General features: G+C 41.6%; 1 protein-coding gene and 1 long non-coding RNA gene across 3 annotated transcripts in view; both read right to left on the reverse strand.

The window, feature by feature from the left end:
• The window catches only part of LOC131252571 (putative receptor-like protein kinase At3g47110), a 53,311-nt gene that overhangs the window by 6,072 nt on the left and 23,969 nt on the right, over nucleotides 1-23,270 (reverse strand). The window lies entirely within an intron of this gene.
• On the reverse strand, nucleotides 22,211-23,252 carry LOC131252573 (uncharacterized). The gene is made up of 2 exons (XR_009174553.1): nucleotides 22,946-23,252; nucleotides 22,211-22,526 (listed from the first exon to the last, which is right to left on the reverse strand). It is a non-coding gene; the product is annotated as an uncharacterized LOC131252573 (long non-coding RNA).

Here is a 23,270-nt window from a genome sequence, read left to right on the forward strand (position 1 = left end):
TGCTTAAGTCAGTAACTAGGTTGAGAAGAAGGCCCTTTTGAGGTTATTTCTGCGTACCTTTTAACATGGAGGTTTCTTACCTTCATACACGTAGAAGGATCCCGTCATGCAAGGATTCTCTTCCCCGTTTTTCGGAGATTTGATTTGGTTGTAATCTATTTGTGGATTCTGCCCAATCCCGAGATCTTTGGGTTCAGAATCCTTTTTCAAGATTTTCCAGATGATATTTGAATTTACACCGTCTCTTCCTTGCTTGGCTCGGCTGTAACCGACTCAGCTGATAACTGAGCCTCGACTGGCTATAAGGGTTGTGCTTTTTGCCTTATGTCGGACGGAACAGAATCGGCTTATGACCGGCGTTCTTCCTTAATCCGATAGCCGACACTATAACCGGTCCCGCATGGATCGGTTTTATAGTCGGTCAGGTGGCTTTTAGCTTTAGGGCCTTAATTGGCTTCATTAGACGTTGCTGTCTCATTAGTCGAGTCAACTTCATGCATCTTATCTATCTCACCTATGGCTCATGACTCTTTTACTCTCGGTTGGGATTCATTTCCTACGAATCCGAGCTAAGTCTCTCCTTTAGGCTTTGTCATACCTCGGTTAGGTTTTGTCTTACCTCAGTCAGGCTTTGTCTTACCTCGGTCTAACATGGTGCCTTGAATTCTTGGGAAGTGTCAGTAGAGTTGGTGCATTCCATAACCAAGTCTTCAGACTTGTCATATTTTTCCCCAACAGTAAGCCCTCTTACTCCTTGTGTCTGCTGTGTCTATACTATGGAGTTATAAATTTACTTCCGTCGGTTTGCTTTGAAGGCTGAGCTATGATTAGGATCTTGGACTCAGGTCGACTGATGTTCCTAGCATGATTTTTTCGAGCATTGTTTGAGTCGCCTCCGCCATGGGGACCACCAAGAATTGTCTGGATTTCCTTCGTAGGTCGGTTGTCACCTGGGCGTTCTTCCATTGCCTCGGTACTTTCGACGTGTTCTCTGAGTCGGCCTCCTCGGATAAGTCTTTCGATCTCTTCCTTCAAATGAAAACAATCACTTGTACTGTGGCCATGATTGCGATGGTAGTGACAATATTTATCCTTATTCCGCTGGTTCGGATTGCTTCGAAGCTTATTCGGCCAATTGACAAAACCTTCACTCTTGATTTCCATCAGTACTTGCTCTTGAGGCTTGTTGAGTGGGGTATAGGTTGAAAACTTTCAGTCGGACCGTTTTCCCAACTTTCGTTCATCGCGCATTCGGTCGTCCTTACGCTTCTTTCCACCAGCCGAGTCAACTTTCTTTTTGGCTGACCCTTTGGTCGGGGCTTTTGCATTCTGGGCGGCCTCACGCAAATTTCTTGTTTCCTCGGCATACGCGTATTTATCCGATCAAGTCATGAATTCAGCCAGGGTTTCAGGCGGATTCTTGTCCAAGGATGCCAGAAATGGTTTGTCTCAGATGCCTTACATGATCGAGTTGAGTGCTATCTCGTCAAAATATTTCCGGACTTGAAGCAACTCGAAGTTGAAACGTTTGATATAGTCTTTCAGCAGCTCTCCCTCTTTTTTGCACTATGTTGTTCAGGTGTACAGGTGGCTTCAACTTTTTCTTCCAGCCAATGAAATTGATGAGGAAGGCATCGCTGAGTTCTGCAAAAGAGCTAATGGACTTTGACTTCAACTGCTTGAACCAAAGTCAAGCTACGTCGGCTAAAGTGAGGGAGAAGGCTCGACACATTACGGCATCCGAGGCATCATGCAGTTCCATATACGTTCAGAAGCATTCGATATGCTCAATTGGGTCAGATTTGCCTGTGAAAGGTGTAATTTGCGAGAGGTGAAACCTTTCCGGTAGCCGAGCTTGCATCACTTCATCAATGAATGGGGATGCCTTTGTTTCGAACCTGGTTGGTTGCATATCTCAACTATGCCTCATGTCCGCCATCTCTTCTCGCACTTCTTTTTTGAAGTCCTGGAGGTTAGTTTCCAGGGTTCGTCACTTTCTGCCATACCCTCAACCGGAGGTCGGCTTCGCCTTCTCCAATCTATTTTGTGTCGAAGATCGGTGGGAGGTAGCACGGCAGCTGCAGAATGAGCGGGCGCTGGCTCGGATGGCCCACGGGGCTAACTTGGCTGTGCTCGCGATCGCGGGGTAGCGGGTTCAGGGTCGGCAACTCGTTGCAGAACGTTCATCGCTTATCCTTGTTGAAGCTGTTGAGTTTGTTGATGGTGCATCTGCTCCAACATTTGTTTCATAACATTTATATCGGCTCTGAGCTCCTGGACCTCCCGATCCAATCGTCCATTTTCGCGATTCCGTTGGGTATTCCTAGTTACGGCAGATGCTGCAGAAGGAGCCGCGGAACCTTGTTAATTGTCTGGTTGGTTCTGAGTTCCCTGGGCCCCATCTATACTTGATGGTCCATCGTTATGGGCTTCATTTGGTTCGTTAGGACCAATTTTTCTGGTTCTCCCCATTAACGGCCACTTGAAACTTCTGTATAGAGCTTGGAAAATGACTTGTTGTATCGATTCCCACAGACGACGCTAAACTGTTGATGTGGATTTTTGATACACCTTCTTCCTTGCCCGTCACTTGCACAAGGAAGATGTAAAGGGGACCCTGGCTAAAGCCGAGGAACTTCCGATGCTTAAGTCAGTAACTGGGTTGAGAAGAAGGCCCTTTTGAGGTTATTTCTGTATACCTTTTAACATGGAGGTTTCTTACCTTTATACACGTTGAAGGATCCCATCGTGCAGAGATTCTCTTCCCCGTTTTCCAGAGATTTGATTTGGTTGTAATCTATTTGTGGATTCTGTCCAATCCCAAGATCTTTGGGGTCAGGAATCGTTTTTCAAGATTTTCCAGACGATATTTGAATTTACACCATCTCTTCCTTGCTTGGCTCGGTCGTAATCGACTCAGCTGATAACTGAGCCTCAACTGGCTATAAGGGTTGTGTTTTTTGCCTTCTGCGGATGGAACAGAATCGACTTATGACCTGCGTTCTTCCTTAATTCGATAGCCGACACTATAACCGGTCTCACATGGATCGGTTTTATAGTCAGTCAGGTGGCTTTTAGCTTTAGGGCCTTAATTGGCCTCATTAGACGTTGTTGCCTCGTTAGCCGAGTCAACTTCATGTGTCTTATGTATCTCGCCTATGGCTCGTGATTCTTTTACTCTCGGTCGGGATTCATTTCATATGAATCCGAGCTAAGTCTTTCCTTTAGACTTTGTCTTACCTCGATTAGGCTTTGTCTTACTTCGGTTTAACATGGTGCCTCGGATTCTTAGGAAGTATCAATAGAGATGGTCCATTCCATAACCGAGTCTTCGTACTTGTCATATTTTTCCCCAACAGAAATAGTGAAGAGAGATTGTAAATTGTGGAAGGGATTGTGCCTGAGAGACTGTTTTGAGATATCTGGAGGAATTCTAGATTTGGGATTCGGCCTAAATTGCTTGGGATGCTTTCCTCCAAGTTATTTCTTGCCAGAGAAAGGCGGGTGAGAGATGAAAGGTTTCCTAGTGAACGTGGGATTCTTCCGACGAGATTGTTGATATAAAGAGATAACCGACGGAGCTTCGATAAAGAGCTAAGCTGGACATGAATCTCTCTCCTACGAGCTCATTAAAGGCTAATTCGATGACTTGGAGTTCCAAACAGTAGGTAAGATTGGATGGGATTTTTCCTACCAACGAATTGTAACTGAGATTGAGAAGCTGGAGGCGGAAGAGGTTTCCTATTTCTTGTGGGATTTCGCTGTGGAAGCTGTTGTCTTTGAGGTGGATTGCGTTGAGGAAGGTGAGGTTTCCTACCTGGGGAGGAATAGAACCTTCTAATTCGAGGGACGTTAGGTTGAGGACGGTCACGCGCTGATCCCTTAGACTGCACGTGATTCCGCGCCACTTGCAGAAATGAAGATAATGGTTCCACGAGCTCATGGCGTTGAGAGGATCTCTTGAAGGCGAGCAGAGCCAGCCGATCGGTTTCGTTGGTTGAGATGGTGGCAAATATGGACCGTTGGATCACACACGAGAAGAGCGAGGCGTGGAGAAGAAAGGAGTGAAATAGCCCTGGACTCACAGATGGGAGCACCATTCCGGAGTAAGTCGGGTTATGCTCTCCAAGCCATTGCTCTGCGAGTGCGGATCCTCTGCCTCTCGGATGCAGGAACTCCCCGCCTCTAGCGTTTTCATTGGTCAACGTCACTCTAAGTGCCACATCATCAGATTTTTTAAATATATTAAAAAAATACATTTAATAAGAAGTATAACGGAGACGTTAAACGGAAGCGGTTTGTGTGCTGAGTAAATCATTATGGTAAGCGTACCAGTAAAGTCTGTGGAGCCCACCCTCATTATCAACTCCATCCATCTCTTTTATCATCTAATTTTAGGGTTTTACAGCAAAAATTAATCATATCCAAAGATCAAGTGGACCACACTACCTAAAACAGTGTGAATTGAATTCTACTATTGAAAAGTTGTTGGGGGCCCACAAGTTTTATATCAAGATGATATTTGTTTTTTCCATTCATCCATGTCTTTGTGGTCTTATGAACAGTTTGGATGAAAAATAAATATCACTGGGGGCTTAGAAACATTTCAATGGTGAAAATCAATACTTCCATTGTTTCCTTTTGATATGGTCTACTTGAGCTTTTGATATACTTCAGTTTTAGGCTCAACCCCTAAAATGATATGAAAAACGGATGTGCTGAGAATACCCGCTGACACCCAGGACCGATGTGTGTGTTCCTTTCTTTTTTCCTGACAACTGGCCCAATCAAATTCTGCCACGTTGGATATCCAGGGAGGCAATCCGATCCTTATCCAAGCAGCCGAGTGGACTCCTGCTTAATCTCGGCTGTTGGTCAGACTTTCTCCTAACCACGTAACTGTATTTCCTTAAAAGTCATCTAATCTGTGGTTACGATTTGACTAACTAATGTAACCCATCCATGGCTCCAAAAAATGACCGCTCCTGATCTAATATACCTAGGCCAAGTTCAATGAGATCGAATGTTTGATGTTTGGTTCAGCAAGATCACCTTTTCTTTCTAGATCTTGGAAGTCATCGCTTTGGCTAAGTCTATGGGCGGCAATAGTCCGGGTTTGGGCAGTCAGACGCAAGGATGAACGTGATGAGGATAACTACTCCAAATCCACGGAGCTTCTCTGGACTCCTCACAGAGACTTCTCGAATCCACGAGGAAAGAAAGCAGAAAATAGAAATAAATTCTAAGAAATTTGAAATTGATTAATTGATGAATAAAAATGAGTTCACAACCCTTTAAATAGGGGTACCAAGCAATGGGAAAGAAATCAGAATCAAACTACAACTCAAACTCCTAGAATCCGCGACTTACTATAAATAGTAAACTTACTATTTATAGACGGTCGTGATGTCTACTAGTGCACAAGGTTTTCGGCCAAAAATAGTAAGTGTCCTATTTGGCTTCACCAAACTGTCCTCCTAATTATTCTAAGCTCTTTTCACGTTGGGTGCAACTCCTAAAGCTCGATGGATGAAGAATTATAATCAAACTAAAACTTACTATTTATAGTAAAAACGAAATTAAAACAGGGAAACGACCGTCGATCCAGGGGTTTTTCGCAATTTCGGCTTGCAACCTGGCATAGCAGGTTGGTTGGCTTAAGTGGCTCGTTCTACCCTAAAATCATATTTTTACGTCGGATAACTCATTTCGGATTGGAAGATATGCCCGATTTAAGGTTCGATGGTCGGATCACTTCTATCGTTGGCCGGGCCTTTTTCGATCCATCTTGGCCATGTAATCGTCGCGACTTGCTCTACATCAGTCTCCTCTACTTCAAAAGAACTCGTCCTCGAGTTCTCGTCATGCTCGTTCATGATACTCGGTCAGTCCGCGACATTGAAAGTCTATGAGATTGCCATGTCATCGGAAGATTAACAACATAAGCGTTGTCATTAATCTTTTGGATGATTGGTACGATCAAATCTTCTTATTTTTTAACTTGTTGTACGTCCGGTCAAAAATCTCTCTTTACAGATGGACCATAACGCGATTGCCCACCTCGAATACTTTTTGTCGCCGATACTTGTCCGCTTGTTCCTTGTACTTCTCATTCGAGGCATGTAGCTTGGTTCGCACTTCGCATGGATGCCCATGATCTTGTCGCCATATGGGCACAGGCATTTTGATGCCTGTGTGCTTGGGTAGAGGGACCAAGTCAAGTGTGTGGCAAGGCACTCGTCCGTAGATAATTTGGAACGGTGATCTCCCTGTCGAGCGGTTCACCATGTTATTGAATGCAAACTCTGTTTGAAACAAGGCCAAATCCCACTACTTCGATTTTTCTCCTAAAAAATAGTGAAGGAGGTTTCCCAACGTGCGATTCATAACTTCGGTCTGCCTATCAGTTTGTGGGTGGTAAGCACTGCTGAATTGAAGTCGTGTATCGAATCGATTCTATAAAGTCTACCAAAAGTGGCTAATGAACTTCGTGTCATGATCAAAAGTAATAGTCTTGGGGACCCTGTGTAGCCGTACGACCTCCCTGAAAAATAAATTCGCCACGTATGTTGCATCGAGGGTCTTCTTGCATGGGATAAAGTGCGCCATCTTGGAGAAACGATCTACCACCACGAACACCGAATCCATGCCGCGTTGTGTTCGTGGGAGACCAAGCACGAAGTCCATTGATAAATCCTCCCAAGGACCGTTAGGCACAGGTAACGGGGTGTAGAGGCCCGTATTCTGAGATTGCCCCTTGGAGGTCTGACAAACATGGCAACGTTGTACGGCTTTTCCCACATCGCGTACTAATTGCGGCCAGTAATACCGCTCTTCCACAAGAGCTCGCGTCTTGTCTCGCCCCAGGTGTCCACCGAGGCCACCTCCATGTAGCTCCTGAATAATCTGCTCCCTCAGAAAACTTTGGGGGATGCACAATCGATTCCCGTTAAAGAGAAAATCGTCTTGTATATGAAGGTCACTGGGTGACCTTCTTGGCACTTCATCAAAGAATCTTTGAAGTCCTCATCCTCGGCATACAGCTCCTTGAGACCGACCACCTCGTTGCTCATTGTAACAAGTAGTGATGCACGACGACTAAGTGCATCAGCCACCTTGTTCTGCTGCCCTGACTTGTGCTTCAGAATGAACGTGAATTCTGTAAAAATGCAACCTATCTAGCATGCACACGATTCACGTTAGTCCGACTATTAATAAACTTTAATGCTTGATGGTCGATGTACAAAATAAACTCTCTTTAAATCAAGATAATGCCGCCAATGTCGCAAAGATTGAACACACAACTCAAGCTCATAAGTCGACCACTTCTTTCGGGCTTCACCGAGCTTCTCGTTGTAAAAGGCTACCGGTCTGCCTTCCTGTGATAATACTCCTCCAATTTCAACGTATGAAGCGTCACACTCAGCCTCAAATAATTTGTCGAAATTAGGAAGCACCAAGACCAGTGTTGTAGACAAACGATGCTTGATCTCATGAAAGCTCTTGTCAGCTTTATCGATCCACTGAAACGGTCCTTTTTTCATGCAATCTGTTATAGGCGCGACTATGGTGCTAAAATCTCGCACAAATCGACGATAGAAAGTCGTCAACCTGTGAAAACTCCTCACTTTATGAATGTTTGCTGGGATCGGCCATTCCCTAGTAGCTCGCACATTTTCATCGTCTACACGGATGCCTATGGACGTTATAACAAATCCTAGAAACAACGGGCTGTCAATTAAAAAAATTACACCTCATTAAGTTGAGGTACAAATTGTTAATTTGTAAGATTTGCAGCACCTGCCTGAGATATTTCCTGTGCTCCACCTCATCCTTAATATATATCAATATGTCATCAAAATATACTACCACAAATCGGCCAGTGAACGGTTTTAGAACTTGATTCATCAAACGCATAAAAATACTTGGTGCGTTCGATAGGCCGAAGGGCATGACCAGCCACTTATACAACCCTTCCTTGGTCTTGAATGTCGTTTTCCACTCATCACCGGGTCGAATACGAATCTGATGGTACCCGCTCCTTAGATCTAGTTTAGAGAACACCTTGGCCCCTTCTAACATATCGAGCATGTCGTCCAACCGTGGTAATGAGAATCGATATTTGATGGTAATTTTGTTGATTGCTCGACTGTCGACACATATGCGCTAACTTCCATCTTTTTTTGGCGTTAATAATGCTGGTATGGCACATGAGCTCATGCTCTCTCTCAAGAGACCCTTAAGGATCAATTCCTCCACTTGCCCTTGAAGTATCTCACACTCCTTCGGACTCATCCGATAATGAGGGCGGTTGTGCAGGCTAGCCCCTGGGACGAGGTCTATGTGATGTTGGATGTCCCTTATGGGGGGCAATCCATCAGGTAAATCCTCAGGCCAGACTTCTTTGAATTCGTTTAGCAACAGTCTTAAACTTGGAGGGATGTTTGAGGGTTCCTCTTCCTCGTCCTTCACCACTACAGCGTATACCTCGCCAGTTTCCTTAGATTCCTGCATAAAATTTCGAATGGTCAAGAGGGAACTCTCCTCCACTTTAGAGGCTTCAGGGTGGTTCTCTGGTGGCATAGGGGCAAGGATTATTTTTCGACTATCCTTGACGAATACGTAAACATTATCTCGTCTCCTATGGGTCGCATCATGGTCCGAATGGCAGTGTCGACCGAGTAACATATGACAAGCTTCCATATCGACCACGTCACAAAGTATTTGATCCTTATAATTTTTACCAATTGAAAACAAGATAGTGCATTGTTCAGTTACCTTGAACTCATTCACCTTTTTTATCCGGCCAATTGAGTACGGGGAAGGATGTTTCATCGTTGGTAGTCGCAACTTATCCACCATCACTCTCGAGACGATATTCTCGCTACTACCACCGTTTATGATCACATCACAGACCTTCCGTTGACGATGCACCGAGTATGAAATATATTGTGTACGGGTGCACCTTCATCCTTGGAGTGTAAAATAACTGCCTCACGATCAAGGATTCACCATGATCCTCAATCAACCATTCTTCGTCATCATCTCCTTCAGTGGCTTATTCATCCTAATTAAATCTAGGGCCTTCTTCCGCCGCCTCACCTTCAGTGCCCCCTTTATTAATAGCCAAGTAGGTTACGGGGTATTGAGGGAAGGTATTTGATAAGTGGCTCGGTTGGCTATAATTGTAACAATTGTCCGGCCTAGGTAGACCATAAGGATTTAGAATCCTGCTTGGACCCGCTATTGTGGGTGCCGCACGTTGAGGTCGAGATGGACTACTTCTTGTGTCACAGTTTATGGTTGTAGGAGGTTAAGGATGCCCCCCCTACTAGTTCATTTCCTTTAGCCAGTACTGAATCCTATGTGAGACCCATCATGGGGTCTGAGTCGAAGGATAAGGCTGAGTAGGAACTTTTGCAAGATGCATTTTCGCCCTACTTGCTAACTGAACTGCTTCATCCACAGTCCTGACCGAGTTCTGAACTCGGTCCTGAATTGTTGGATGCAACCCACCTATAAATCGTGCCACCTTCTCGTGACTTAGATTCTAATAGATCGTTTCGTGTAGCCAACTGTTGAAATTCTTCAGTGTAATCTGTGACGGTTCGATTTTCTTATCTGCAATTTTGATATTCGGAATAATATCTGCTCATAATCATTGGGGAGAAATCGAGATCGAAGAAGACGTCTCATCCGTGGCCATGATGAGATGGGCCCTTGTTCTGGTGGGCTCGTGAGAGTTGTAATTGTTCCCACCATACAGAAGCACCAGATTTTAATTTAAACGCTACCAATTTTACCCTCTTATGATCTGACACGTCCATATAATCAAAATATCTCTCTACTTTGGCTAGCCAATCTAGAAAATCTTCTATACGTAATAAACCGTTAAAACTAAGAAGTTCAGCCTTACCTCGATAGTCTCTTTTAGCATGATCTAAATGATAGCCTCTATGGATTGGTCGTCGGTCAAAACCCTCATTAAGGTCCTCATCGCTAGAACTTGAATCATCTGGTGTAGCCCTACGGTTTGCCACTGGTAGTGCTCTACGAAAATCGAGGTTACGTCGTACAGCAACCATGAGTGGTGGAGCCACCATGGGTGGGGGAGCAACCAAAGGTGGTGGAGCACCGCCTAGGGCTCGGGGCTGGAGTAGCGCATCTGCAAGACAGTCGAGAGTTGCCTACAGCCCTTGCATGGTCAACTGACTCTCCCGGTGGAAAGCTTCTATTCTTTCCGAAAGATAACGAATTCTTGGATCACCGTCTACAAGATTTTGATTCATACCTTCATTATTTGTCATCGGCCCGAGGGGAAACCTCGCTTTGATACCAATTGATGAAGGGATGAACGTGATGAGGATAACTTCTCCGAATCCACGGAGCTTCTCTGGACTCCTCACAGAGACTTCTCGAATCCACGAGGAAAGAAAGCGGAAAATAGAAATAAATTCTAAGAAATTCGAAATTGATTAATTGATGAATAAAAATGAGTTCACAACCCTTTAAATAGGGGTACCAAGCAATGGGAAAGAAATCAGAATCAAACTACAACTCAAACTCCTAGAATCCGCGACTTACTATAAATAGTAAACTTACTATTTATAGACGGTCGTGATGTCTACTAGTGCGCAAGGTTTTCAGCCAAAAATAGTAAGTGTCCTATTTGGCTTCACCAAACCGTTCTCCTAATTATTCTAAGCTCTTTTCACGTTGGGCACAACTCCTAAAGCCCGACGGATGAAGAGTTATAATCAAACTAAAACTTACTATTTATAGTAAAAACAAAATTAAAACAGGAAAACGACCGTCGATCTAGGGGTTTTTCGCAATTTCGGGCTGCGCAACCCGGCATAGCTAGGTTGGTTGGCTTCAGTAGCTCGTTCTACTCCAAAATCATATATTTTACGTCAGATAACTCATTCCGGATTGCAAGATACGCTCAATTTAATGTTCAATGGTCTGGATCACTTCTGTCGTTGACCGGGTCTTTTCTGGGCAATAGTCCGGGTTTGGGCAGTCAGGCTAAGCCCGGGCTCAGCCCAAGACTTGAGACTCAAAGCCTGGGCCTACCTCAAGCCCATCATGACGTTGCATTACCTAGTAATGTATGTATGCTTTTGGAAAAACTTATTGGGTTCTACCTCCATTTTCCCAGCTCATTCAGGGCATGATTCCATAAATAAGGCAGATCCAAATCTCAAGTGAACTATACCATAGGAGAAAGCGGTGATTGAATGACCACCATTAAAAACTTCCTATGAGCTACATTTTTTTATTTTTATTTTTGTTGATATTTGTGCTTTCCCTTCATCTAGGTTGGTGTGGCCTAATTAATAGGTTGTATGGCAAATAAACATTTCAGTGAAGCTTTTAATGGTAGGAATTCAATTACCACTTTTTTTACTTCGGTGTGGTTCACTTGAGATTAGATCCACCTGATTTTTAATCCTCATGCTTTAATATGAGCCGGCAAAATAGATGGATAATGCAGATAAAATACATACATCATTGTGGGCCTTACAAGAGCTTTTTTAGTAGCACATAGCGGGAAGGTTGGTGCTTTGTGCTACACCAATCGGGTTGTGAGGGGCTAAAATGACTTGAAGCCCAAGCTTGAGCAGAAAATTAATCGGGCAAAGGTCAAGCCCAACCCAGGGCCAACGCTATCGGGTCCAAACCCGGCCTGGGATGGGCTCATCGGTTCAGGCGGGCTACCAGGCCCCTTCCCACCCTTATCGAAGTCTACACTAATCTCTCCACAGGTACCTCTACACGCGGCTACAGGTCCCAACCACGCATATTTGTGGGACACCAAAGCGTGCTTCGGATGGGCCCAACCATGATGTATGTGTCGTATCCACACCATCCATTCATTTTTCCAGCTTATTTTAGGGCGTGAACAACAAAAATGAGGCAGATCCAAAGCTCAAGTGGACCAGCCAAACCGGTGGCCGGTGTTGGGGTCACCAGCCCAACCTGTCCACCCTTCAGGCCAGTCTGGCGCAAGCTGTATCTGAATCCTGGCAACCTTTTTAACAGGTTTGTTTTCGTCCGTGTAAATATGATGCATCTGAAAAGGTTTGATAATTCCACACGGGTGTGAAAGTTCAACAGTTACTCACGCAGGGACACCCCAAATGACTAACCCTAGCTTGAATTTGCAAAATTCGTGTGATTGGATGGCTACGATGATCCCATTTTAGTAACCCCTCAAGATTATCCAATTTTACATTATAAATGATACTCTTACGAGTCATCCAATAATAATCAATTAAATGAGTTGTTCCATGATCTGAACCGTTCATAATGTGAGCACCACGGTCGATTGGAGGCTTTTGCCCATTGAATGAGGGGTTTTATTTATTTATATATATTTTATCTAACCACTCATCTGCCTTCCATTGAGTAAGCAGTTAGGATTATCCAACCATTGTACTTTGTATTAAAAGAATGGTCTGAATTAAAAGATTGGCGGCACCGTAATAACACTCCTTTTAAAATCGTACAGTATATGTAGTTTTTTTTTTCTTTTTTTTTCTTTTTTTTTTTTTTTCTACGAGAGGTTTGCTAGCAATGTCAGAGGTGTGTTGAGATGATTGTTCGCCCATTCCTGGCATATCCTCTGTGAACGCGGCCATTGGCTAAGGTGAGGGAAACCGTTGATCTGTTGGGCTATTATAAGCACAAGCCATGGCTCAAAAGTGTTGTCCTTTCTCACTAAATTATCTGTAGCATCAGTTGTGTGCAAATGGATGGTTTGATAAACTTGGGTCCACATACTTTTATACTGATGGGGTCCTTACTCATGCCTTGTGGTAGACTCACGGAGTTTCAACACAGGTCATGGGTTCGGATACCCATTGTGGCATGAGTGTATGTAGGGTGGAGTGCTTGTGTTAAAAAATTTACATATACATCACACCTCCCACAGTGGTCCTGGACTTGAATTTATCAAATGATATGAATGCTTCAAAAAGACAGTAATCCCCCTCTAACAAAAGGGTAGTCATCCTTTTTTTTAAAATGCAATAATGATAAGTACAATGCCAATAAAAAATTGACATATTGAAGTAATTTCTTAAAAAATGCATAATTAAAATGAAGTAATTTAAATTAAACTATCCAAGTTGTGATTCATAACTTAGTTGCATTTTGAATCATGATGATCTAAGCTTTATTTCAATTAATTAGGGTTGGTTACATGAATCATTTTTCACGATTTTTTTTTTTTTTTTTTTTTTTTGCGCACGCTAATTATACCATTCTGCCCGGTATTGAAAGTCCCCGAACTTTTAAAGAAGAAAATTTTAATGGTGTTTCTTTGCTACATGAAGGGGAAAGGAATATAAATGTGATTTGTGTATTGTATTGAGCATGGGAAAATACTCTCGTGAAAAATCATACAAACTATTTTTAGAGAGACCAAAAGCGTATACAAAATTTGGTTGTGCTAAATTTTAATCTTTGTTGCACATACCCAAGCCATCTATTTATATTTTCCTATCTTTATATTTACCGATGTTGCTCTAAATTTCCTCAAATTCATTCATTTCTAATTTTAGTTGTCCTAATCTTGCCACTCATCTATTTCAATGGCCTCATTTCAGCTGCAGTCACTCCTATATGTTGTTCCATAAACGGTCCAACAACCAATACCATAAAGCATAGATCATCTCATAAATATATTATAAGATTTTCCTTTTAGTTTGATTGGCAAATGATGATGATAATGTCTCTAGAGGAACATCTCCACTTCTTCCACCTTGCTTGAATTCCATGGCAATCACCAACTGAAAATTAAACCCACTTAATTGTTGAGGATGCAAATTGCATAGTGGCATAGCTAGCGGCAACATTGCTATTGCTATTGGATGGAACTATGTGGACTCTACAATGATGTATGTTGATGCTAAAATTTGGATCACTCTCCACCGAGCTCTGCATAAATATGGAAGCACGGCGCTTGATTTCAGTTAAGTGAAAGAAGCCGCTTCTTTGATGCAAATTTGATGTGGAGGATACCAACTGTCCTGCTATATATATATATATATATATATATATATATATATATATATATATATATATATATATATTCTACCATCCAATCTATTGATTAAGTAATACCTACGGTATAGGAGGAGAAAACACAAATATAAATTTGATCCTAATTTTTTTGGCCCCTAAAATTTTTTTAATGGTGGGTGTTCAATCACTACCTTTTCTTATGGTGTGGCCAACCTAAGATTTTGATTTGCCTCATTTTTTGGCTCATGCCCTAAAATGAGCTGGAAAAATGGATGAATGGTGTGGACAAAACACATACATCATGGTAGGGCCCACAGAGCACAGTCTGAGTCACTATTGTTAGTTTCGGTAGGCAATCCGCGTCCAATTACGAGTCTATCAGATTGGTGGACATTTAATGGGCGGTTAAAAATGAAAAATATCTCACAGTTGGTCATGTTTCCACAATCAAGTGTCCATGAATCAGAGGCCAAGATTGTTCAACTAATATAATCTTTGCACTGAGTTAGCAACGGTGGATTCCACAATTTGATTGCTTTAACTTGAGTTAACATATGCCACGTGTACAAGTTGGGAGCGCCTGTGCATCAAGCATCATACGCAGCCTAAGTATCATGTAGCTCCTCTTACTCAATATGTGAAATTCACGACGACCTAACAGCTATGATTGTCCAACCATGAATTTATTATTATTATTATTATTTTTTTTTGGGCCATGGATCATCTGCGTGGTTGTTGGCTCTCCCCCTATTCAGGACCCAACATATGTCTACCCATTGGGGCCCACATGCCAAGATGGTCCAATGTTTTGAGCCATCGGTATTCTCTTTACTCTCACAAGTATACTGCTGTTCCATAATGACACTTCAGTGATGATCCTGACCTTTGACTTCAACTGTAGTTGATTGCGAACCATTGAAAATATACTTTTCATTTTTCATTGTTCTAAATTCATCTACGTAAAGTGATGGTCACAATCATCCATGAGCGTAAGTTTCTTACAGTAGCCCGTGTGCTTGGGTCCAAAACATGGTCAGCTCCAATTATGATTGGACCACTCAGCAAGTGGGCCCCAGTGGGCTACTATACAGACGCTCCATCATGAGTCTCAACAGAGGCAAAGGTGGGGTTTAGTAATTTACTCTCAAAGTCATGAGGGTAGCAGAGTTGAGAAAAATAAAATCGTGATTATTTTATCAATGATACAACAATCTTTGTATTTGAAGTGGGATGCATGATGATGACAATGATCATCATGAATTTATGGTGATGATAGCAGCGCTCGCTGGCCCCCTTTTCCAAGTCAAACAAACAATTAAAGGTGGCCCACCTCAATCACATGATGCCACCCTGCAGATTACTCTTTTCCTTGTGCATTTCCAGGCCTGACCCATGTAATATCCCACTAGGCCTCAGTCGTTCATTGGCTAACCTTCGATCATGGGACCTCCCAAGTGTCTAATTGATTTGCTTATTGAATAAAAACTCTTGGGAAAATGGGCCATCTCAAAATGAGTATGTGTCCCTCCCTCATTAGGATTGTGTGAAAAAAAAAAAGCTCTGTCAGGCTCACAGCCTACCGTGATGCGCGTGTGACATCCAATCCGTCCATCATTTGTGGCAGATCATGCGAGAATTTGAGCTAAAAAAATTAGGTCGATCCAAAACTCGAGTAAGCCAGGGCACAAAATAGGAAATAGTGAGGATGGATATGCACAACATTGAAACCTTCCTAAGCGCAATGATGTTTTGGATCAGACTGATATTTGGTTTTTACCTACAGCTTGATTTAGAGTGGGCTCTAACAGATCTCAGTGTTGAGTGTTCTTATTCCCACTGTTTCATTTGTTGTGGCTTACTTGAGTTTTCTATTAACCTAAGTTTCAAAGTCCCATTCAAAAATGATTTGGTGCAACTGATGGATAAGAGATGTCTCACCAGCATTGACGAAGCTTTTCATTGCAGAAGCGAATAATGTCACTCGTTTAAAAAAAAGGGATATGATATGGTGGGTGATGTATTTTGGACCCACCAATTATCTCTAACGTGTCGGCTTCATGACTTCTACTACAGTACATGAACATATAGAGTCACTGTAACCGAACCATGGTGGAACCGTTTAAACACTGCACATGGAAAGGTTATGTATAAATCGAGACTTTCTTCTATTGAATTCCAAACACAAGTCTTTGGTCTTCACTTTCCCTGTACTAAGCTTTTAGGCCTGGCCTGCTTCCGTTGTACTCGGGCCAGAGTAGTAGGTGTTGGGCTATTGGTGGACATTTAGTGGACGGCCAACGGCATGTCCGCAAATTAATGGTTATGATTGTTCAACCAATATTGACCTATTTACACAAGTCCTGAAATTTGATTGGCTTAATTTGAGTAAATATATCCCGCCTGTATAACTTTAGCACCTTCGTACCAAACATCAAACTGCCTAAGTGTCACTTAGGCGATATAAAAGCTTTTCTGCAGCTATATCATTCAGGGTGATAACTATTAATACAGGGTGATACGTTGAACTATGAATTAAACCATCCAAATTGAGGGCCGAAATTTAAATGGTCCACACATAAAATAATACCAATGTTAATGATTTTTGAAACTTGAATTCTAGTTATTTAATATTTTGAAACATGTGAAAAATATTTTGAAACTAAATGAATATATTTTTATAAACTTGAGCAATTCTCAAAGCATTACAGATTTTAGAAATCCAAAGTATATTAATATAAAGCATAATTTATACATAAACTTTAACACTTGGTAAATATCCTAATAAAATTCAAAGCATTAATTTCTAATTAGAACAATTCTAAACATTGAGTTCCATGGGTGCATAGTGAAGCTTAGACTAACCGAAAGTTTTAGATTTCTACTTTCATGTTAATATTGATAATCTAAAGAACATTTAGGATAACCAAAACCTAAACCAAAACGTGCCTTACAGTTCAACCTTTTACTCATCCAGCTTTTGATTTTTCCATCGATGGCTTTCACACTATTTTAGTCCTTTTAAGGAACTTCGATAGGTAGCCCTTTTCAATGACAACTGTTTTTTAACTGGGTATTTTCTTTTTTTCTTTTCTTCTCATTGAACATTCATCCAGCTTTTGATTTTTCCATCGATGGCTTTCACACTATTTTAGTTCTTTTAAGGAACTTCAATAGGCAGCCCTTTTCGATGACAACTGTTTTTTAGCTGGGTATTTTTTTTTTTCTTCTCATTGAACATTCATCTAGCTTTTGATTTTTCCATCGATAACTTTCACACTATTTCAGTGCTTTCAAGAAACTTCGATAGGTAGCCCTTTTCGATGATAATTGTTTTTTGGCTGGGTATTTTTTTTTCTTCTCATTAAACATGGATCCAGCTTTTGATTTTTTCATCGATGGCTTTCACACTATTTTAGTCCTTTCAAGGAACTTCGATAGGTAGTTTTTTTCGATGACAACTATTTTTATAGCTGGGTTTCTTTTTTTTTTCTTCTTTTCATTGAACATGATGGGCAAATTCCATAGGTTTGGTTCCTATCATTCTCAATAATCATCAAGTTAACAATTCAGTATTATATTAAAACTTTTAGAAATGTAAGCTAGGTGTGATATGTGAAATCATGACTCAATCAATGTTTAAAAACTTCTAATTCAAAAATTAAAAACTTCAAATTTAAAATTTAAAATTTACCAGTCTTCTCAGAAGAGACCTCAACATGTATACGCCTTCAAAGACACAAGCCCAATATTTCCTGGGCTAAGGAGTCAATTACGCTTTCCTCTTCTTGTAACCATGGATGACCTGAAAACATTATAAACAGATAATTTCGAGATTGTGAAGATATATAAAAAGAAGAAAAAAATTATAGTTCAATAGAAAAGAATCAATAGCTTTGCATGAGGCATGACTCAGGCTCACAAGCATGTTTGTCACATGGGTTTGCACCATCCCTCTTTTGGAGGCTGCTATGCATTTCCCAAAGATCCTGACCATTGATTGGTGTAGTTCAAGACATAAACCATTGCAAATTTTCTTTTCAGTAGACCAAATTCAATTAACAAATCAATGGTCAATATCATGCATGTATTCAGTGTGAGTAGAGGGCGACTCATCCATGGAAGGGTGCCCATAGTAGTTTAGATCATTAGAATAGTTATGCCCCAAGGCTGGACAATCATAAAAGATCATCGTCAATTATTAAATAAAAAACTTACTTAGAACTTCTTCTGCAGTTAATCGTTGAGAAACATCCTTGTTCAGCATTTTCTTCACCAGATCTTTTGCAGAATCCGAGACCCACACCCACTCCTCATCATTGAAATCTATCTCTACTGTTCTGATCGCATCAAATACCTCTCGGCAAGACTTCCCGTCGAACGGTTCATGGTGAACCAAAAACTTGTGCAAGATGACACCGACAGCCCATATATCGGATTTCTCTGTAACCCTTCCTAGTAATACCTCTGGGGCCATAAAAAGAGGAGTCCCACCTGCTGCAGATAATTCTTGACCTGTAGTTGAAAAATAATAAAATTCCATTAATTTGAGTTGCCTTTAAACTAAAAAAAATATGCAATGCTCATTCAAGTTTGTTATAGTGAGGGTATATTGTATTTGGTGATTTCAAAGTTACCTTTCAACGTCCTCAGAGAGAAACCAAAGTCTGCAATCTTTAACCTTCCTGACCTATTTCGAAGTATGTTATGCGGCTTGATGTCACCGTGGATGACTCCCGATTCATGGCAATACTTCAACGAGGATACAATCTCCTTTATCACTGCGGAAATCTCTCTCTCTGACTTGAATCTTCTATTATGGAGGTCATCCAACAAGGAACTCCCATCGCACATCTCCATGATTAGATGAAAAGAATTGGCATCCTCGTAGACAGCTAGTAGTGTCACCACACCTGGATGACCAGATAGGTGCTGCATTATTTCTATTTCTTCATGGATGCGATAGGCTACGATCTTCGCCACTGATTTGCAGGCAAAGCAATGCTTCCTGATTCTATCATGACAAACCCGGACAACACCAAAGGTTCCTTTTCCAATCACCCGACCAGCTATTAAATCATCTTCGATCCTTTTCTTGCCCATCTCATCTGCGACGTCGATGTCGACGCAGCCACACCTCCTCTTCAATCCTCTCTTTTCAATAACCTTCTCTCCCTTTTCACTCACCATCTCGATTATCTCCAGAGAAAAATGTCTTCTCGATGTATCTTGATTCTTCCTTGTGTTTTATCGGTTTCTAACGCGCGGGAAGCGGATTGCGTGCTAACTACGCTTAGCCGACTTAGTAAACTCTATGCCGTCCACCATGATTTATGTTTTTTAATCCACTCCGTCCATCCATTTTACCAGATAATTCTATGGCTTGAACCCAAAAATGAAACATATAAAATGCTCAAATGCACCACACTACAAGTAACTGTTGAATTGAACATCTGCCGTTGAAAAATTCTTGGGGGCCACAGAAGTTTGGGATCAAGCTTATATATATATGTATATGTCCATCCATGTCTTTATGATCTTATGAACAGGTTAGATGACAAATAAACATCCCCGTGGGGCCTTGCAATGTTTCAACGGCGGAAATCATTGTCCCCACTGTTTCCTGTGGTATGATCCACTTGATCTTTGGATATGTTTCAAATTTGGACTCAATCCCTTAAATTAGATGGAAAAACGGATGGACGGCGTGGATAGTCCACAGACATTCAAGGTGGACCCAACTGAGTTTACTCATTATGATAATAGCCTACTGAGTAACTCAGTACAACGGCCACTATTTAAACATTACAACCGTAGTTTTCATGAGGCTGATATTTAGCTCCCGAAGTTCCCGTCCCTATTATTTCCTAAGGAGGGGGCCCAGTTGAGTCTTGGATCTGCATTGTAACAGCCCTGATTCCAGTAGTTAGTCTTATACACTTGTACATGCATATATATATTTCTAGGAAAAAATAGTAAACATTTAGAAATAGGGAAATTGACCGTACTTGAGTGTTTGTGGCCGTAGATTAGATTGTTGATTAGATTTACCTTGTTACCATTAATGGTAGAAGTATTGAATTTCATGGATGAAATTATCTTTAACTGGGGTAGATTGTAACACCCAGTATCCCACGTACTTGGGTCTTTGTGGCCGTAGAACCCGATAGACGGAGTAGATCTCTCCAAACGTCACTGTGGACGCCACACAAATAGTGTGTGCGCACCGAGAGTGTGCACACTCGTTGTGCACTGGACCAAATGCTCGGTCAAACAGCATTTGACCCGAGCCATGAGAGGAAAAGCCTTCCTATTCTCTCTCCAGTGCTTCCTGCCAGAGGCAGTTGGAACGGACGAGTGTCCGTTCCGTCATGTGATGGCCCATCCATCTTATAGATGAGAAAAATCCGACCAAACCCTTAGTATTTTCACGTGCATCTGCACACATTTGGGTCCATCTCTAAAATGGGACTGAAATTTTAGGTTTGAGGAGCAATTCAAAATTGTTCACATTGGTGTGCCCCATTGAATTTTTTAGTCCGCTGAAATTTCGTATTTACATATAAAATAATGGTCCCCCTCAGATGAACAGGGTAAATTTACGTACTCGTGGGCCCACAGTGCTTGGGTATTTTACGCAGATTCTGTCCATTCAAAATTGACTATCAGTCACTCAACAACACCACCATCCAGATGCTCGGGCGAGCTGCATAGCAATCCTACCTGGTGAACGTCCTAGATTTCCTCCTTGGCACGTGTGGGGTAAGTAACTAATGTAAGCCGTCCGATTTTATTCCTAAAACCTAAGCCATCCTTCCTTGGTGAGGGTGGGCCTACCGCGTTTCAGGTGGAGAGAATGTTATTACAATCCAGAGACTATAGAACTCGGTGGATCCGTGACTGTAGGGCACACCGTGATGTATGTGTTTTATATCCACGCCATTCATATGTTTTCCCATCTCATTTAAGGGCATTTACTTAAAAATTAATAAGATCCAAATCTCATGTGGACTACACCATAGGAAACAGTAGTGGTTGAAAGACCACCGTTAAGGCATTCCTATGGCCCACCGTAATGTTTATTTTCCCTTCAACCTGTAGATTAGGTCACTCAGACTGGATGAAGGAAAAACTGCCGTTTACATAATGGGCCTCAACGGGGAACAAAAATCTCCCACGAATGTCCATCATGGTGGGGTTTGATGGTTTGGATTTCATACGCATACCTTCGCTGCTTTATAAAGAGAAAAAAAACGAGGATATTTTCATAATTTCCCTCAAAATGTACCTCCTCGTAGAACCATTATTTGGTAAAATATAGATTCTTCAGGAATTTTGCAGCCATTATCCCTTTTCTTTTTTGTTTTTTGTTGACCATTGGTCCCAATGATAGGATACATTTGTTTGGAGGGAATTGATTGAATGCAGGGCCTGGTCCCTGATGGGACATGCCTTAGCAATCCGGGCAACTTACTAGGTAGCATGCACTTGTCAAAATACATGTGCTAAAATCAGGCTAGTACACTAGAATCCTGTAAAACCTCTTGGCTAAATGAGTTTCTTTTTTTTTTTTGTTCAAAAAAGACCAGATTGTCTATGCATATCAAGAGAGGGCTATACAAATCCACTTCGGGCAGGCCCCACAACAAAAATGGATGAGGTCCGCCTAAAAGAAAAACAAAAGAGCAGCCTTGCTCCACACCCCAAAAAACTAAGAAAGCACTTCCGGCAAATGAGTTTGTTTTTACCTCTGTTGTGACTATCCGCATGTGTCAAAATCAAAGTTAACGATCATCACTAAAACGTAAACATAGGACTGAGTTGTGGTAGAAACGAAAATCTAGATGTTTCAAATCATTGGACCATCTCAGTATGGGGCCCAGTGGTAGGTATACAGGTGATGCGCAGTTCCTGCGTCAGACAAGAGGCAAAATGATCTCTAGTTAACTTAGAAGATTGAGATCAGAGGATATCTGGGAGAATGGTCCACCCATAATGGGGGCCGTCAAATCAATGGCTTGGATAGACCAACCATGAGCTCCACGTCTACAAACTAAACTTGGCCTCAAGAGATAAATAATAGAATTCAAGATGTGTAAAAATCGCCAAAAACAGATAAATAAAAATGCAATGTAGGTGCGCAGATGGTATGCTCTTAATAATAATACATTACTAAAAAAAAAAAAAAAAGAACAACAAGAATACACCTATAAAATGGACCAGTCCAAACACTGGATATGAGTATGGAAGATCATCAAGCTTTTGGAAGGTATCATAAAATGCTAAATTGAGTTTGTGTCAGGGTTTGCATGCGGAGCCCACCTGGAGATCTGAATCATTCATGGTAGGCCCCAAGGTGGATTGGAGATATCCCCAAGATCTTCCCACATCACATGATTGTAACAATCCAAGTTGACCCTCGCTAACGGTGAACCACTGCTTGTAGTTGTCCATTCCATTTGATGACAAGGATCTTCTGAGAGGGTAGATATCAAGGCCTGTCAGATCAATGTCATAAGTTACTGCAATGTGAGGTCTTGAGTCCATATGGTTAGACAAGAGTTACCATCCACCCAGCATATAACATCCAGCCTGTCATGTATTTGTGACATCCAACCCTCCAAAAAGTTAGCTCTGTCATGACCATCACCTTGTGTGAAGAATAGCTGCATCCACTTATTAGGTGGACCACACTTGTATTTTGTTATTTATCAGTGGCTAGACATCATCTTCTATGGTGTTGCCCATCAGATGAGTAAATGGGGCTGAGTTTTGCATAGAGTGATCCTTATGGTGGGGCCAACCTATTAGAAGGGTTGGAAGTTATTTGTTGGGTGGATGATAACTTATGGTCCAACCTGTTGGACTTGAGGCCTTCTCTAAATAGCCAGAATATATTATTAAAGAAGCCGAATACCTAAACAGGCAGGAAAGCATTCCCAATCTATAAACTCTGCACAGACTCACCTTTGCATAAGCGTCTGACTATCGTTTGCTGCCCCTCCCTAGTGTGATCAATTGAAATGTTTAACATGTAAACTAAATAAGATAACTCAAACATAAACAATAGCCTCAACGACAAGAATTGCCTTACCAAGAGATTACATTGCAAGAATCACCTTTGACAACAAGATTTCCGTAGTAAGATCTTGTTAAAAAAATAAAAATTGAAGACCTTACCTTAGGCTTTCATTTCCACTTACCTACCTTGTAATATACCAGAAACATCATCCATCCACTTG

The sequence above is a fragment of the Magnolia sinica genome, chromosome 8 (assembly GCF_029962835.1).
Source record: "Magnolia sinica isolate HGM2019 chromosome 8, MsV1, whole genome shotgun sequence".
In the NCBI taxonomy this organism is placed as follows: Eukaryota; Viridiplantae; Streptophyta; class Magnoliopsida; order Magnoliales; family Magnoliaceae; genus Magnolia; species Magnolia sinica.